Source organism: Drosophila suzukii, chromosome 2R, assembly GCF_043229965.1.
Source record: "Drosophila suzukii chromosome 2R, CBGP_Dsuzu_IsoJpt1.0, whole genome shotgun sequence".
Taxonomy (NCBI): domain Eukaryota; kingdom Metazoa; phylum Arthropoda; class Insecta; order Diptera; family Drosophilidae; genus Drosophila; species Drosophila suzukii.
Genome location: NC_092081.1, coordinates 6,804,374 through 6,823,056, shown reverse-complemented (window position 1 = coordinate 6,823,056; position 18,683 = coordinate 6,804,374). Strand labels below are relative to the sequence as shown.

The 18,683-nt window shown below is 39.5% G+C and overlaps 1 protein-coding gene across 4 annotated transcripts in view; it reads left to right on the top strand.

The window, feature by feature from the left end:
- Corin (corin serine peptidase) overlaps positions 1–18,683 on the top strand; it is a 43,199-nt gene that overhangs the window by 8,904 nt on the left and 15,612 nt on the right. The window contains exon 1 of one of the 4 annotated variants that reach the window (XM_070995003.1): positions 4,719–4,843. The exons of 1 other annotated variant lie outside the window; for it this stretch is intronic. The gene's annotated coding sequence lies outside the window, so the exon portion shown is untranslated. Of the gene's footprint in view, positions 1–4,718; positions 4,844–7,179; positions 8,254–18,683 lie in introns of those variants that run through there. 2 more of the 4 variants (XM_070995001.1, XM_017085090.4) reach the window with 2 other exon arrangements.

Here is an 18,683-nt window from a genome sequence, read left to right as displayed (position 1 = left end):
TTTATATGGTATAACAACGAAACGCAAGCAATCAGAACCTTTGTAATGAGATCTATGACATTCGGAATATCCTGTGCGCCATGCATTGCTCATTATGTTCGCGACAAGAACGCGGAGGAATACAAGCTGCAAAGCCCGCGTGCGTTCGAAGCCATTACCAAGGCACACTACGTCGACGACTACATAGATAGCCTAGGCGACGAAACTGAAGCAATCGAGGTTACCCTAAAGGTCCGAGACATACACGCAGCTGGAGGTTTCAATATAAGGAACTGGGCTTCTAATTCACCCGAAGTCTTGAAACATTTGCAGGGTGATTCCCTCGATCTACAGTCGCCAAAGGAACTCGGAGATCCAGAAAAGGTCCTCGGTATGTTTTGGGAACCAGCAACTGACATGTTTAAATATGTTTTCAGATTTGCACGAATGAAAAGAAACGTCCTTTCGGAAGAAGCCTTGCCAACCAAACGCGAGGTACTGCAAGTGTTGATGTCAATATTTGATCCATTAGGATTCTTATCCTGCTACACTATTGGCCTCAAAATGCTCCTTCAGGAAATTTGGCGCACAGGCATAGGCTGGGACGACATCTTACCAGGACCTCAGCTGAGTTTTTGGACGAAATGGAAAGACTTGCTACCCCAAGCTACAACTGTTCAAGTACCGCGCCATTACTCGCCCTTACTTTGTATGGCAGATTTTGTTGAACTACATACTTTCGTGGACGCCAGTGAGTACGGATATGCCGCCGCGTGTTACTTTCGGATAGGAAAAGGGGATGATATCACCGTCTCACTGATCGCAGCAAAAAGTAAGGTGGCTCCCCTCAAGCCACTTTCCATACCCCGCATGGAACTACTTGCTGCCGTAATCGGCGCACGTCTATCCTACAAAGTGCGGAGCATTCGCAACATAAGCGTCGATCAACACACTTACTGGACCGATTCAAGGACAGTACTTTCCTGGCTGACGATGGACCCGCGTAATTTTTACTCTTTTGTAATGCATCGCGTAGGAGAAATCCTGGAGACCACAAACGCTGGTCAGTGGCATTGGGTACCAACAAAGCTTAACGTAGCAGACATGGCGACAAAGTTTATCAGCAAACCAAACTCACAGGAATGGATTAACGGCCCATCATTTCTTCAACATTCAAAGGACCAGTGGCCAAAACAGCCCACTTTGTGCCCTTCTAACAAAGTCGACCATGATGAGATTAAAAAAACGGTCTTGATAATCAGAAAAGAAAGCATAGTAGTGGTACCATTATACGTTGAGCGCTTTTCTGATTGGAAGCGCTTATACCGAGCAACGGCTACTTTTCTGTTATACTTGGACATTCTACGAGCTAGATGCAAAGCTGAGAAACTCCAAAAAATATTAACGCTCGAACAACTGACGACGGCCAAAAACCTACTCTTCAGGAAAGCACAACAAGATAATTTCAAATCGGAACTCGAGACTCTTCAATCAAACGGATTCATAAGTAAGCCCAGCGTATTGATTGGACTGAATATTTACATAGATAGTGATGGAATAATGCGTACTCAAGGCCGTTCAGACACAATAAATCAAAGCCGAGACCAAATTGTCTTGCCAAAGCGCCACCACATCACTCAACTTATAGTAAAGGAATTTCACGAAACAAACCATCACATGCTTCACGAGGGAACAATTAATCTAATCCGCAGCGTATATTTTATTCCCCAGTTACGTGTTATTTACAAATCCGTACGGAAAGCGTGCCAAAGATGCAAAAATAATTCGGCGATCCCGGAACCACCTCAGATGGCACCACTACCGCCAGCTAGAGTCGCGAGCTTCGAGAGGCCCTTTACATACACTGGAGTGGATTTCTTCGGTCCAATTCTCGTTAACGTAGGCCGACACAAAGAAAAACGGTGGGGTGTTATATTTACATGCCTCACTCTGCGCGCAGTTCATATAGAGATAGCCCACAGCCTTGACACTAGCTCTTGCATAAGGTGCCTGGCAAACTTTATGTCGCGACGCGGGACGCCCAAGGAAATATTTTCTGATAATGGAACAAATTTCAAAGCAACCGAAAAGATTGTCAAAGAGGAGCTAAAAAATGTTGAGTTCGACAAGCTCGTTATAAAATATGACAAAATTAAATGGCGCTTCAATCCACCTGCCGCACCACACATGGGCGGGGCATGGGAACGTTTAATTCGATCGATTAAAATGGTACTCAAATCCATTTCCCCAAACGCCAATTACAACGACGAAAGTCTCAAAAATGCTCTTATAAGTGCAGAGTACGTAATAAACTCCCGTCCACTGACCTTCGTTTCCTTGGAGGCAGAAGACGATGATGCACTTACTCCCAACCATTTATTGCTAGGATCCGCAGACGGCTTCAAGCCTCCACTGACAAGCGAGTCAAGCCCAAGACAACGTTGGCGCCAGGCAAACGAACTAGCCGATCTTTTCTGGAGGAGGTGGGTGAAGGAATACATGCCAATAATCACCAAGCGATCCAAATGGTTTCCCAAACGACATCCTCTGGCAGTTGGCGACGTCGTAATCGTAGTGGACGAAAATCTACCCAGGAACCTTTGGCCCAAAGGACGAATTACAGAGGTCGTCACAGCCAAAGATGGTCAAGTTCGATCTGCCACTATTAAGACTCAACATGGTATTATGGTACGGCCAGCAACCAAAATAGCTGTACTGGACGTTGCTTCTAAGTAAATGTAAACACCCCATAGCTGTTTACGTGGGGGGGAATGTTACCGCCCCAGTACATTTTGAAACGTCGATTAATTTACATAAATTCATCGGTTGGATCCGACACCAATCAACATCTCGCCGACAATCGAAAGACCATACAGTTACAGTGCGATCCTCAACAGGAGAGGAAGATTTTTTAAAGCTCTTGATTTAATTTTGATTTTGTAATTTGATTTAACTAATAAAAGTCATCGGATTATAAAGCAGTGCTGTTAGAAGCTTTCATTAAGGGGTCGGCTGTAACAATATATAGCTCAACCTACTTTGTGATGGGTTGCTTTAAAAGATAAGAATGACATACTGAAAAAATCAAGAAACGTTTTTAGGTGGAATAAGAGGGGCTTTTCGAATATTATGTTTCATTCAAAGTTAATTTTAGTTTATTTGTCTTTATACCCGTTACTCGTAGAGTAAAAGGGTATACTAAATTCGTAGTAAAGTATGTAACAGGCAGAAGGAAGCGTTTCCGACCCCATAAAGTATATATATTCTTGATCAGGATCACTAGCCCAGTCGATCTAGCCGTGTCCGTCTGTCCGTCTGTCCGTATGAACGCTGAGATCTCGGAAACTATACAAGCTACAATACTGGGATTAGGCATGCAGATTCCTGAGATTCCTGCTCAGCGCAAGTTTGTTTCAGCAGAGTGCCACGCCCACTCTAACGCCCACAAACCGCCCAATACTGTGGCTCCTGCAGTTTTGATGCTAGAATAAAAATATTAACAGAAATGTATTTATTGATAAAAAAAAAAGTTTGCCACGCCCACTTTACAGCCCACAAACCTGTGACGCCCACAATTAATACAAGAACAAATTTACCACGCCCACTCTAACGCCCATAACGCTTAAATCTGTCTACCGCCGGTAGGGGGCGCATTTTAATCTCGCTTTGCTGCTTGCATATCTTCATTTCCTTTTGGTCCCTTTAGCTGAGTAACGGGTATCTGATAGTCGACGTACTCGACTATAGCGTTCTTCATTGTTTTCCTTGCAAAAACATCCCTACATTGGTTTTATTTGTTTTGTTAAAAAAAGTCATATTCGTTATTTGTTCCTAGAATATTGTATGGTCCTTTCATAATATTTTTCCCTGAAGTGGATTTGTTTCCATTTTAGGAATGCCGTCTATTCCATTCCTTCATAAACTTTCATTCGTGTAGTTCTTAGTAAAAAGTTTTTTGTGGGGCACAGACATAAGACTTTCTGTTGAATTCGACATGTTAAAAAGTTCTTTAACGTCTTAAATAGTCGCTTTATATTAAAAACCGATGCGAATCATAAAATAAATGTTTAAATAATATTTTTTTTAGGTTTTTTTTAATTTGATTCCGAAAGGGAACAAATTTTCTTATTATGGATACTTTTGTTTCTAGTTTTATATAGTGCTTCCTTTGGCAGAATTATGAAAGGGACCCTTTTTATAAAATGAAGTTTAATTATATGTTTAGAAAATCTACAAAATAAATTTTAGTATCTGAGAACAAACCAAGTGTAGTCCATTGTTTCGAGTATGCAGTCATTTAGTTTCCTAAAATCTCTGCGTCTTACACATTGATTTAGGACACTCTCCTTAAGCAGGTTTCCTCAAGCAGGACTCTATGGTGATTAACCAACTGGGATTTTCCAAGGGGTCAAGTGTTTGTTTGGACTCAAGCTTAATGGACAACCTGTGATGAAAGCTTTCATTAAACAACAGCATTGTGCGCACTCTCATTTCAAGTGGTTGGATTTTCCGTGGAAAAGGCGCTTATTAACGCCACGACGAGCTGCCACTCAGGCGATGGGATGGGAAATGGGGTGGTGGGTGCCATTGGGGGCATGCAACAGGCAACAGGCATCGGAGTTTTCCGAGCTCCGCTGTCAGCGCGTCACTCATTTTCAGTTTTCCCTCGCAGAAATCCCGCTGACTCACAGCTCGCATTTCTGCATAAATTTCCACCGAATGCGACACTACATTGCGGAATTTCGATTAGCGGCTGCCCGGGCTGTCGCTTTTGGCCGTGACTTTGAATTGGGCCTTAACCGTTGAGCAGTGCACTTCGAGGACCTCGCGGCTCCAGTTGCAGCAGATTGGCAAGGACTACGAGGTGAGTCTGTTGTGGCTGGGTCGCAGTTTGATAAATTGAGCGCAGGTCGGGTGGGGAGAAAGTGCTGGCGAAAGTGCTGTCGCTACACTGACGAAGATTGATCTGCTGCCGGCGATAATTAGTGCATTAGTCCGTTGTCCACCACAAGATAGGTTCAAAAAGATGCAACCTTAAAGTTTAGAAACATGTTTGCATTTAAAAAATGTTATTTAGGCTAGTATTTTTCAGAATTTTTCTATATATATGTTTAGAAAAATACTGGTAAGTGACAAGTTTGTTAATAAAATTTAAGAATTCTAAATTCGAAAAGGTGTGATTATAGCATTTTATTTAGTAAACATGTAATATATTATTAAAATAGACTTAATAATTGAGTATTATTACAATATTGTAACTACACAGAGAGAATTCTGATGTTCTCATCTGAGTTGAAAATGTTCTTTAACATATAACGACATTTGTAATGTTGAAAATTACTTTAATGTGCTTGAATCATGTTTAATTTGCAATATTTTTATTGTTTATCTCGAAAACTAAACTATTAGTACAGTCATTAGTGTACACTTATAAAAAATAATTGCTAAATAAACTCAATTTTACTTTTATATTCCCTCCATTTTGTTGAACTTTGTTGAACATTGAACTCAAAAAGTGCTTTCACGGTTTTTAAGGACGAATGTTACTAATTCAAGAACAATGTGCTTGAATATTTATCTTTGTGCATGTTTCAAACAATTTTCATATTAAAATGGGTTAATTTGCTGAATAAACCCAATTTAGCATTTCTCTTCTCATCATCATTGAACTCAAAATGTGCTTTAACCCTTTTTTAAGAACGATTGTTCTCCATTCAAGAACAATGTTTATCTTTTTATATGTTTCTAACAATTTCAAAGTGTGTATTACACATTTAAATTGGTTAAGAAGTACACATTTATACTTAAGTTGGGGAATTCTGTGTCACCACTGTACTTTATCGCCCGATAAGGATGTGCACACACGCTAGTCTGTGCATTTATCTCCTTTTAAGGGCGACCATTTCAATTGCACCTGTTAACCTCTTGCTAAATTTATGACTTCCCCCTTGTTGTTGTAGTTGTCGTATCCTTTCGCTTTTGTTTTTGCTCAACTGTTGGTGCGTGCGATGAGGGGAGCGGAAGGAGAGAGAGAGAGAGAGAGGGAGGGCTAAGCCCCTTAAATAAAATCAACAGCTCACACATTCAAATGCAAACACAAATACACCACACAGAAGTGTAAGAAGGCACAATGACAAGGAATATTAATTTGCACACAAAGCGCATTATGCAAGCGAAAGGCGGGTGAAGGGGTGGTGGGGGGCGGGTCCTGAGGGTGGAGGGGGAGCCAGCTGTCAACCGGCAAACGGCTTTCACTTTCCTTCCACAGCCATCGGATGTGTGGGGAATTTGGTGCGAGAGAGTTTGACCATTTTCTCTTTGCCTTGCACTCTCTTTTTCTCTAAGAGAATATGGAATATCTTTAAAAAAGATCTAAATAAATATAATACTCTGATCTAGATTCAAAAATCTCATTAAATTTAAATTGCAATAATAAAAGCAGTGTTGGAAAAATCCATTATTTGTATATTGCTCATACGCAGTGTTGACGTTGCTGAATCATTTTGTTTAGAAACCAGTAAAGAATTCTTTTTCATATGCTTCATTATTATACAAAAAATATATTTCAAAGAGGGTACTTACTAAGTAATGCATAAAATATGTGCAGATTAGAAAGCTACCTTTTAAAGACGAATACTATACTGTTCAACGAGTCGTATACGTTATTTTATACTCCTTGAGGTGAAGATTGGTAAATCTAAATTATTTGCAGTTTTTTCCTAATTTTATTTATAAAATGAAAAATTACTTATGAATAAAAGCAAATAACTTATTTTCCAGGAAAGTGATATACATATATTAAAAAAATCCATTTCGAGATAAAGGTTAAATTTAAAGCTTTCACGTCAAGTATGACTTCCAGGAAAGTCATACCCTTTTGTATGAAAAATAGGATAGTGACATTTTAAACACTCGTGTTTTTCGACATCTAATAGTTAGACCTAATGATTTAACCAGAAGATAAAGCTCCCACTCGCAACTGTAATTAAAAGCCGCAAGCTTGCATAAGCCACTTAACTGTTAAAAACTTCGGTTGCCTTGGAAATTAAGCTAACGGCTCAGCTTGAAGCGCTCTCTTTTCGCCAGCGAACTCACCACACCGCCGAGGAAGAGAGCAACCGTTAGCCGAAGAGCGCCACCGACTGAGTCTGAGGTTGTGAAAATTGTAATTGAAATTCCAGCGTGGCCGATTCGGCGCCTGCAGTGCGTAGGCGGTTGTCGTTGACTGACGTACGTACGTCGTGGCCAACAGCACGTGCTAACCGAGGCGGCGCGTGCAGCAAAAAAAAATCACAAAAAATATAAAGCAGCAGCTGTGGTGGCCAGCAACAACAACAATAACAACAACAGCATCTGGCGGAGAGCAGCCATTACAAAAACAACACATACAACACCACACACACACACAGCTTTGCTATCGCAACAACAAAGGCTTTGGGCTAGGCAAAGAGCAGTAGCAGGAGCAGGAGGAGGAGAGGGAGAGCAGAGCCAGGAGAGAGAGGAGAGCATCTAACTTAAGTGAAATTCAAGCGGATGGAGGAAGGAAGAGGAAGCAGCAGGACAGTACATCAATCCAGGCTTACTGTCTGAGTGTGTGTGAAAGAGTGCGAGCGAGAGAGTGAGTGTTCGAATGCGACAATAAATTAGCTGTAATCTGCACCTTGTTATTTGCACCTGAATCGAAATTATTGTATATTTTTTTTGCCATAACAAGCAAGTAATCAAAGTAAATTTACCAATACACGAAACGTGAACGTAATTCTATTTACGCAAATAAAACTCAATAAGAGGGCACAAGCGGAGGAAGAAGAAGAGAAGGCGGATAAGTAGGCAACACAAGAATTAGAAGCAGCAGCGCAAACAGGATACTTAAAATATCAAGGCAAATACACACGCACACACACACAGTCACACACACACACAGCCCGAAGGAGGTTCATATTTTTGGCCGAAGAAAAAAACAACAACCGCACGAAATAAATATAAAATAAACCCAACAACGCTGAGGTGTATGGCCCGAAGGCAAGGCAAACAAACAGAGCCGAAAAAAGAAAAGGAAAGCGAAACAGAAACAGAATCAGAATCAGAATCAGAAAGATGCCAAAATGCTGGACAGAGATTGATGCTGGCTGCCGAGGCAGAGCACCTACAACAACAACAACAGCAACTGCAATAACAATAACAAGGCCAAGAAAAACGACAAGCAGCTACAACAACAACAACAGCAGTGACAACCGCCAAATGTGAGCAGACAAGCGACAGCAATTGAGATATGTAAGTAACGCACACAGACGCATGTCCATATAGAGACAGTCGAGCCCCCTTAATGGCAATCAAGATGGTAGTTGTTGCAAAAAATCATTTAATTGATATTATTTTAATTGTAAAAGTACTGTTTTTAAGGATTTGATTTTAGAAATTAAGAAATTTAGAAACTGTTACCTAAATAACTGTTTTAGGGATATTTATAGTTCCTTTCTTTACAATAATGCTAGATTTTGGGTATTTTCTGGTTATAATTAATTTTAAAGGATGTTGATATATATTTAGGAAACTGGCACTACCTTAAATGTAGGAATTCTTACCTAAGGAACAGTATTTACCTAAAAGTATGCAAGCATTTTGAAGATGACTTTTATGATTATTTTAGATATTGGTGACTCCTCAATTTCAAAGTTAATTATACCCAGACAACACTTAAAGTCTGGCACTATTTAACAGGATGGAGCTATTACCCAAAACAGTATGGAATAGGATTTTTAGGGAACAATAAACACGTAAAAACAGTTTATGTAATAGTTCATTCCTTTTAAGTATTGCCAAATTAAAAATGTTTCCTGGGAATAATTAACTTAAAAATAGATGATTAAAAATAATTATAGATGATACTATAATAACATTTTAGGATATAAAAAACACTTAATAAACGGTTTTACGTAATAATTTCATACTGTTAAATAGTGCCAGGAAACTTTCCTGAATATAATTAACTTAAAAATAGGTAAATGCTGTGACGCATATTTAAGTTTCAGCAAATTTTCGGATCAAGTTAAATATATAAAGATTATACTTTAAGGTTCATTTTATCTTAATTCTTTTTTTCACTCTTTGCGGATTTTGAATTTGGACTTGTATTTAAAGCTTACTTGTTAGTCGAAATTTTCATATGTAATATGTAATATCTTTGTTAAAACTCGATAAAACGTTCAATAAGTTCTTGGTGCTCAGAAGAAGAAATTTCCCAACTTTGAGGTCCTTTTTCTCAGGTTTCTTGAATTAAACTCTGCTTACCAAAGCCATTTAATCCTCTATTACTTTATCCAAGTCATATTTTACGTTAGAAAATGCTTTATATACTTAAATCCACTTTGTATTAAGCTTAGAATGATTATCTCCTAACATTTGTGAGGCAATATTTGTACTACAATATGTCAATGGATATTAGCAGCAATGAAATTCACTTGTAGAGTTCGATTTATGGAAGTCATCCTGTACATTCACTGAGAATCGAGATGGCCCGAAAGCTTTATGCATATTTTTACAGCATTTAAGTGTGAAATGATGTGTTAGCGCATTATTTGACTTAGGAACGGAAAATGCTAAGCTTCCCAAAGTGAGAGAGAGAGAGAGAGGAGGAGGAGAGGAGAGCAAGAGACAGGACGGCGGAAGACAAAGAGAAAACAGGAGGAAAAGTGAGATGAGAGAATGAATTTGTTGAACCTGAGGCCTTAGGCCCAGGAGAGTTGAGTTGAAGTGGAAGACAAACAGGGCAACAAGGCAGATACACACACACCGTCGCACAGCCACACTGGCGTACCTTTGAGTGTATTCATGTCGAAGTCGCACGCACACACACAGCCTACAAGGAATCACACTTAAATGCCACGTTGTTCGCTACCCAAGTTGTATCAACTTGTGCTGTCCCAAGAACCTCGGCCATCCGCGCAGCATTCGAACTCAATTTGGAAGGACCAAATACCAAGTACCAACACACTCGCATTCGCACTCGCACACAGGACAAAAATCGATGGGACGAAAAAGAATGGCGAAAAGCGGCCATAAGCAAATACAACGTTTTTCTCATTTGGTCCTTGGCCGGCCTTAACTCATCAGGTTTTCCCTTACTTGCCACAAATCGGAATTTTACTATACGGGGGCGCCAAAAACTAGGCAACACTCTGGCCAATTCTCAAATCAACAATTTTCGCATAAAATTCGCTTTGCCCTAATGAGAAATCAATTAGCAGCGTCTGGACCCCAAAACAAAAAAACGGAACTGATCCAATCGGTTTGGTCCAGACAGTCATCATTTTGGGTTCAGGGAACGCGACAAAATGTAGTTAAATGAACTGAAGGATGATTTTAAGAAGGGGATTCTTTATTAAAAATCATACATTTTTAGTAATTTTTAAAACAATATTATTCTCATCATAAGTTAAATGTGTTTAACAGTTTTCTTGATCAAAAGAAAGAGATATTTTAAACAAAACTTAAACTATGGATACCTGTAAACTAAAATTGAATGCATAATTTTTTCATTTGTAGAAATAATATATATAATAATAATAATAAATAATAAATAAATATAATATTAATACAACAGCGAACTATAATTATTTTTGTGTATTTAGTAAATGTATGTGCTTCTAGATTGTTCTAAAACAAATTGAGATTTAATTAAAAGTTCTGCAAAGTATGAACTAAATTTCCTATACGTTAAATCCCTAATCAAATTAAATTGTTCAATTAATGCTCCCCTTCAATGTTTTGGGAGTCTTTTGAACCAGCAAAGACCCCAATCAGTATGCAAATATTTGGTCTTCGACCTATGCGAAAGGTAAATTGCCAAGGAATTTACAAACAAAGACTTCCAATATGCCTTGGACAAGAAAAGCGGGGCGAAGCAGCGCCCTCGATCTAATGGAATAGATAAATTGTTGGCTTCGACTGCCTTGATATGATTTTAATGAATCGGAATCCGAGGCAACAGTCTGGGCGAATTAAATGTAAAACGGGCGGTGGGCGGGTGTAATTAAATGCCTGAGAACTGCGAACTGCGAACTGCGCATTGTGCTCCAGACAACCGACATCTCCTTATATCAGCTGCAGCTCTTTGGCCGTGGCTCGTGTGTGTCCTTGAAAAGTGAACCCAGTCACTACCCAGTCACCACCCAGTCACCACCCAGTCGCCACCCAGCCTCCCATTTTAAGGTTTCACTTGAATGTCAACTGATTGCTCATGGAATTGCAATTGCAAAGCTTTAATTGACAAAAGCGGTGAGACTGCAAGTTGGTTCCTAGTACTTTATGTGGAGGTTGTCTGCCCGAGGAAGGCTCATAAATTACCACCCACAAGCGGGCGTTGGAAGCGTCGAAGTACGAAAATCAATTTCCGCTGGAACCATCGACAGTGTCGGACAACAAAACGGTTAGCTGAAATCGAAGGGGCCAGGATTGAGAAGTGTTTTTTCCCTGTTTCACTCGATTCCTCGTCCCTTCCGCTTTATCTATGGGCTGCATATGACCGCAGATGTACGGCTGCTCCCCTGTACGATTGCTCCACTGCTCAACTGTCTGCCGTTAACGGTTCGATGCACACGATATACAGCATCCACTGCGCAAAATAGTTAGACGAAGTTCCATTGATTAAGACTTTTTCGAAACATTTCAACTAGTGCGCGGTACGATAATATTGTGTTAAGATTAAGTAGCTAATAATGATGTCATCAAATCAAATCTCCAACCAGAAGTTGAGTCCTTAAGTCTGGTTTCTGGTTTGTTATCTATGCGAAAATACAGACTTCTTTTCTCAAAGTGACGTTAATTTAGCAAACGACAAATCCCTACAAAATCTGTTATCTTACGACTCAGTAAGACATACGTTCTGACAATCCTGAAAAATAGGAGTTGATGGCCTGGTACTTGTCAGTTTCTCTATTCGACCCACAAATTTAACCAGAACATTACCTCTAGTAAGAAGTTTTCGATCAGATAAAAGATTCAGTAACTACATTTTTCCGAAACAGCAACTTAAGTTAATGTCAAAAATTAACATATCACTGAGACCAATTCAACCCCAATTTAATTTAACTTTCTCTGACAGATAACAAACAAGAACCTTAACATGACATTGAGAAATCGGCCCTAAGAGAATTTATTTAAAAGATTTTCGTGACGCCCCTGATTGAAATATTTTAAAAACACATAGGGTCGTAGTAAATTATTACTGGTAATTATGTACTACTATATTATCGATTTAGAAAAACATATGGTCGTAGTAAATTACTACTAGTAATTATGTACTACTATGTTATCGATTTGGAAAAAAAAATTGTTTTCGCTGGAAATGCTGATTAAGTCAGTTATAAATCAAATCATCTGCAATATATAACCTATTCTGTTCTGAAATATTACCAACGAGTCTAAAATTGCCAATAATTTTGTACAAAATAACCTACATATCTGGGAATTTTTCTGAATGCCTGGGAGCAGCCCAAACCTCGATTTGACTTCCGCTTGCGTGGCTCCATCTATTTGCACACACATTGCCAGAGCCACTGGCTGACAGACAGGCAGCCATCAGTGCTCGGCCAGGCATTATAAGCCGCACCACATCGCATGGCGCCACATCAGCTGGCATCCACATCCAGCTCCACCTCCGCCGCCCACCCACTCAACCACCACCTCCCCCCCTCCCAGGACATCGCGGCCAGTGCCACGTGTGCCCATTGGGATGTCAGAAACAAAGCGCCAACACTGCCGTATTGACTAATGAAAGTGGGCCTGGCGACCCAGCTCCGGACCAGACTTGGGCAAATAGAAAGGGACCTCCATCCATTCCTGCCCCATCCTTGATCGGAACGTAAATTGACAAAGACCACAATGGCGTTGACGATGACAGTAAATCCCGTCCGTACAATGTATCCGTACACAAATACTCTGAATTGAGCGAACGCATCCAGTAAATTGCTCAAAGCCCGCCATTGTTATCGCCTGTGGGCGGGTTGTGGCAGTTGCAATCCTGATTGACTGACTAACTGCGTGACACACTAACTGACGATCTAGCTGACAGAACGTGTATGTAAAGTGTACACTGTACACTGTCCAACCAAAAAATATTTCCTATTTCAGTTTTTATAGGAAGGCTGAAAGTTAATCTACAACTAGTGTGAATTTAATTATCAAATTGATATTAAACAAGTGTAAAAAGTGTACTAAAAAGTTTAAAATCTGCTGTTTTTGTTGAATAATGCAGGTTAATCGTAATACAAATGATATTTAATGCTTATTGAAACATATTAAATGTCTAAGATCTTCCTTTTTTAATCTAAAATTAAATAATTGTTAGCATTTCAAATGAACAGAAAGGGGAATGCATGCAGCTCAGTAACTAATGTACTCACTGCAATTAGGATTTCATGGAGGTAGAAAACGTTTATTAAGGGAACTGCGGTTGAAACATTACGAAAAACCAATAAAAACGTAAAAGTCAATTGATTATTGCGAAACGATTCAGTTACTAGTTCGATTTTAGCTCTCGGTTATAGCATTTCGTGCGAATTTTCGGATGCAGTAATAGCATTTATGTGGAATTTTCCGATTATGCCCTTATGCAGTGGTATGCAAATGCCAGCAGTCAACACGCAAAAGCTGAAGGGATTTTCTGCAATTCATTGCAGTTTCACCTATCGCATTTAGTCGGAATTTTCTTCTGCAACCCATAACAAAATAAATAATGTTTTTTCTGCCTTCGCACCGTTAAGGAAAATAACATTTATAAAACTAAATGGCATCCGTAGAATTTTATTGAGGGAGAGATTTTCCAAACAAATTTGTACTATCATACTTTTTAACACACCTGAATAGGTGGCTACGTCCCTAAAAGTCATTCACAAAATTCCTTGCTCAACATTGATTGCGATTTTTTGCCGAACTTACAGCGAATAGAGATTCTAGTGAAAAACAGAAGAAATTAATATCAGTCTAAGGGTTTCCGTGAAGTTTGGCAGGCTATTCATGGCACAACATATCAGTTCGGTAGGCAGCTATCTTCCTTAGCGAGAAAAATATCAAAATATATACAATTTCTCCAAATTTAGAATTAATTTTAGAGTTGTACATTTTTTTTTAAAAAATAAGCTTAGATTGAATTTTTAGGTAATGATCATAAGTTGATAATTATGCTCAATTTGCCAATCTGAAGAACGAATTCTTCTTTTTAATACTCATTACTCGTAGAGTATGCAGTGCGAGTTTGTATCGCTAATGTGCCACGCCCACAAACCGCCCACAGTTTTGATGCTGCATTTTCTGTGCCTTTCTTGGAACAATATCCATGTAAATCTCAGGAACTTAAATCAGTTTGTTGAGCTTGGCAAGTTTAGAAAGTGAGGCCAAAGCTGGAAAGCACTTTCCAAACAGGGCAAGGAAACTGAGTGCCAGGCAAACAATTGCCCACAACAGTAATTTACCAGAGTCCTTTTTCAGTGGACCTATACAGAGGGAAATATTGAGTTAAAGTTCCCTAAAATGTTACATATACGACATGTATTTCATCTCGACTAAAAAAAATTGATTTTCCCTTTTTAACTTTTATAATATCGATCAATATGAATAAAAATATAGAATATTTTTTTGATTCAAAGACCAAAGTCCAAATTAGGCCATCTATATGAAAATAATATTTCTGATCAACTTTGAAGATAAAATGGAGACTTTAAAACAAGTTTTCTTAAAAAAATGTACTTTGATATGCCTTTGAAGCCTTTATAAGTAGCCTTTATAGAACATTAAACATTTCCTTACCAATGTGGACCGCCCAATTTATAAGAATGTATATAGTAATATTTTTTAAGATTTTTTTTAAGTTTAAAAAAGAATGTTAAAAAATCTCTGTGTATGTAGATTTTTTAACATTCTTTTTTAAACTGGATGCATCTCATGTGGCCGATCGACTGACGGCGGAAATGAGACGCAATGAAATGGATGCCAAGAGATTGGACTGTGGTTACGCCGCTGGCAGTGTTGATAAGGCGGTAATAGTAAACAGACACCCATCGAGGACGACGACGACGACGTCGATGAGGATGATTGTCAGTCAACGGAACGCCCTTTGAATGTGAGATGGAAATGGAAATCGAATCGGGCGTCGGGCGGAAGTTGGCAACATTGGAGCCCCGCCTCCAGTTGAAACTTTGAGGACGCTCTGGGGCTTCTCCAGCGCCATTTCCCCCATTCCATTCCTTTAAAGCCATTCGCAGCACGCGCTGGCTAACACACACACACCCACACACGCACGGCACACAATCGCATTATGCCGCACACCATCGCAGTGCTGATTGCACAATTACCAACAATGGCACTCTTGTTCTGCGCCTGCGAGTGTGTGTGCCTGTGTGTGGGTCTCTAATATTTTGTTTGTTAATTGTGTGGGCGTGCCTGGCGCCACGCCCACCGCCCGCCGCCCAGCCTCTTTTTGGTTCCTGTCTGCGGAGCAACAATTCTGCACCCAACTCCCATAAATGTATAATATGCTGTGTGCGAGTTACGTAAGCCGAGTGGAAAATTCCAAGAAGGTCGAGTGTATCTGCAGGGAAGTCAGGACAATCCTTTATAATCGCATTTAACCCATAAGTTGCAGTTCCGCTGAACAGGTGTTAGATGTTAGATATTTATTTGTAACGCTGTAATATAAATAAATTCCGTTTTCCCCGAGCATCCTTCGAGGTCCAGTAAGCCGCTTGTTGTTAAATGCTCGTGCGTATACTTAATTTTTTCTGGGTAAGGGAAGACGCATAAAAGTATGCTACACAAGTCGAAAATTGATCTAATTTAAAGGGAAATGTCTTTATCTGCGCCACAAAAGCTACACCTGCCAGCTGGGCTGCTGCACAGAACTAATTAAATGCTCAGCCGTAATTTATGTGTGCCCCAGACAAATGGGGACACAGCCAGTGAGGGGCCATAAATTTAAATTATGCCCGGCTAAAAGTGAATACGTAATAAATAAGACCGAGTGCGTGCAAAAATGGTTGCCTACAAAAATTCAACGAATAGCTTGAGGGGCTCTCACGTTCCTCTGCGTTTGCTTTTTTTCCCTATTTTTTCTTGGCCTGACCAGGATGTCCTTGTAATGAAATTCCCAGGACTCCGTCTCGGAATTTGAATTTGACTCGTACGATATATACTGTATACACCTAATCTGTCGTACCCAGATCATGTGGCTGATTGGCTGGAATGGAGTGAGCGAGGGATGTCCGCCAGACATGCAGTAATTGGCTCAAGTCTTATACAACTAGGGACTCATGTGGTGTCATTTTAATGATTTCCTTTTCAATCGAGATGTGGGTGTGTGTGCCCCACACAATGGCTTATGAAAGATTGATTATGCCTAACCCACTAGTTTTCTAAATTTAATGGTAAAGCCAGAATTGTTGCCCAACTGAACTCATTGCGCAAGGCTAGAAATTCCATAGAAATTCAAGAGAAACTCGCTTCAGGGGAATGCCAGCCACAGGTCCAGAAATTGACTACCCCAATTGACTCGGCTAATCTTCTGGGAAAAACTCCCGAGCAAGACAGAAAAATTTCGCAAGTCTTGCGGGCCCGTATTTAACTGTCTGCTGATTAACTCCGAATGCCATTGCCATTTCCATACGCAAAATGTAATTTTGTGCGTCAACTTTGAGCAAATATTTTGTAGGGACCACCAGGCGTATACTTAATAATGTTTACCAAAGCAATCAGGGGAGTCGCACACGGAGAACAAAGTGCTCGTCCTGGGCGGGATTGGAATTCCAACCTTTTTTTTTGTGACAGGGCCAAGATTTCTGTGATTTGTGATTGGAATTTGAGCGGGCTGACACTTGGCAAATGCGCCAACAATTTGGGTAATAACCTTAAATTCAAATGCTGTTAGCCGGGTAGGTCTACCCGTAAACTCGTCGCTGGCCTTCAAGTTAATACAATTTAAAAGCCCCGTAGACCAGCCTTCGATTTCCCCACTCTAGATTCCGAGTGGTTCTTTTTTTGCGTTGCGAATTCGTTGGAAAAACGACGAGGATGGGTATCGGGGACGACACAAAAGCAAACAATTTATGGTTCATATGAGTTGGGAATTGGTGTTCAGCATACAAATGCCGAGCAAATAGAATTTGTGTGTTTATCCTGTCCCTGCCACTCCCACAAAACTTGTGGGCCCTAATAGGAATACTCTATGCATATCCATGTGCGGCTGCATATTTGCTCGCTTAAATCGGTTAAAGTGGTGAAAGGTCAAATATTTGATTGCCAGCAAGGCTGCGTTCCAATAATTGCCATAAACGTTTATTAACTTCGCAAAAAACTAGTTGTGGCTATCGGGTATTAACTTCCAAATCGAATTTTTGTTTGTATAAAACCAAAACGTTGTTAAATTATTGTTTTCAACACGTTTTTTCCAACATGGTCAATGAACATTGGTCATTCATCAACGCATTAATTAATTATACCACTTGATTCGTAATTAATTAAATTCCTGCGTTTCTTGCCATTTTAAAGATGATTAAATGAAAAATGTATGCAATCACAGCAGTGGCGTAGCCAGGATTTGAATGGGTAGGGGACTTAAAAAAAATATATTTATTTATATCATATCTATATCATACTTAATATTTTGCATTAAATAACATACATTGGCAGTTTATTAAATGAAATCATAAATTCAGTCATCACTTTAAAACTCACAAAACTTTGAAGCAGATGAAATTATCATCGTTTGAAAGCTATGGGCTTTGTAAATCCAATTAGAAACTACCAGAATACCACTCACATGCTTCCGATATGAAAGTTTTCCTTGCCTAAAAGTCACTTAGGCTTCTGGCTAACTTGGCCGTTGATTAAATCTAAATTATTTTCGTTTTAGCAAATTAAGTTATTTTAAATGTTGGTACATTTATACACACAATAGAATTTTCTTGGACAAAATGTCCAATGCAGATGGTTATATAACTATAAAATGTAGTACTTTACTATTTAAAATTGTTGTAAATGTATTAGTTTTTGCTTAGTTTACTATTTAATAGTTAGTTCCACACTAGCTGAAAGGCGAGGATAAGCCACACTATGAATTTAAATAATAATTTGATCAATTTATATACATATATTATATATTTACTGTCTAAAAAATTCACTAACTATATTTTGTGAAATGAGAAAAGGTACAGTTTTCGATGGGTTGGGCCCACTTTACTATTATATTGGTCAATTTTACCAAAGAAGTGTTGTGGTGATTAAATTATCCACATTTATTTTACTTTGGAAAAAGAAAGTTACGGGAAATTATGGTTAGACTTTAATCATAGCATGCATTGTGCATATTTAGAGTCCATTATGAAAGTTTGCATATGTTAATAGCCACTTGGGTGGCTCTGCTGGTGAACTGCAAACTGCCTTGATTGAACTTAATTGGGTTCGAAGTACGAACTCCCCCTTGTTGACGCACAAGTACATCTGCATCGACGCCTACGAGTCCTCACCTGTCGGGGTTGATTGCATGGTGACTGGTGTCAATACCCGTCCTTGACACATTGCGAACTCTGATGCCTGAACTCTGCCCACGTGGGCGTGGCCTGGTCAGTGGGCGTGGTGGGTGTGTTTTGTTTCGCTCAGCGATACGTAGATTCTACGCTGCGTTAATTCACCTGTTGACCACCGCCCCGCTCTCT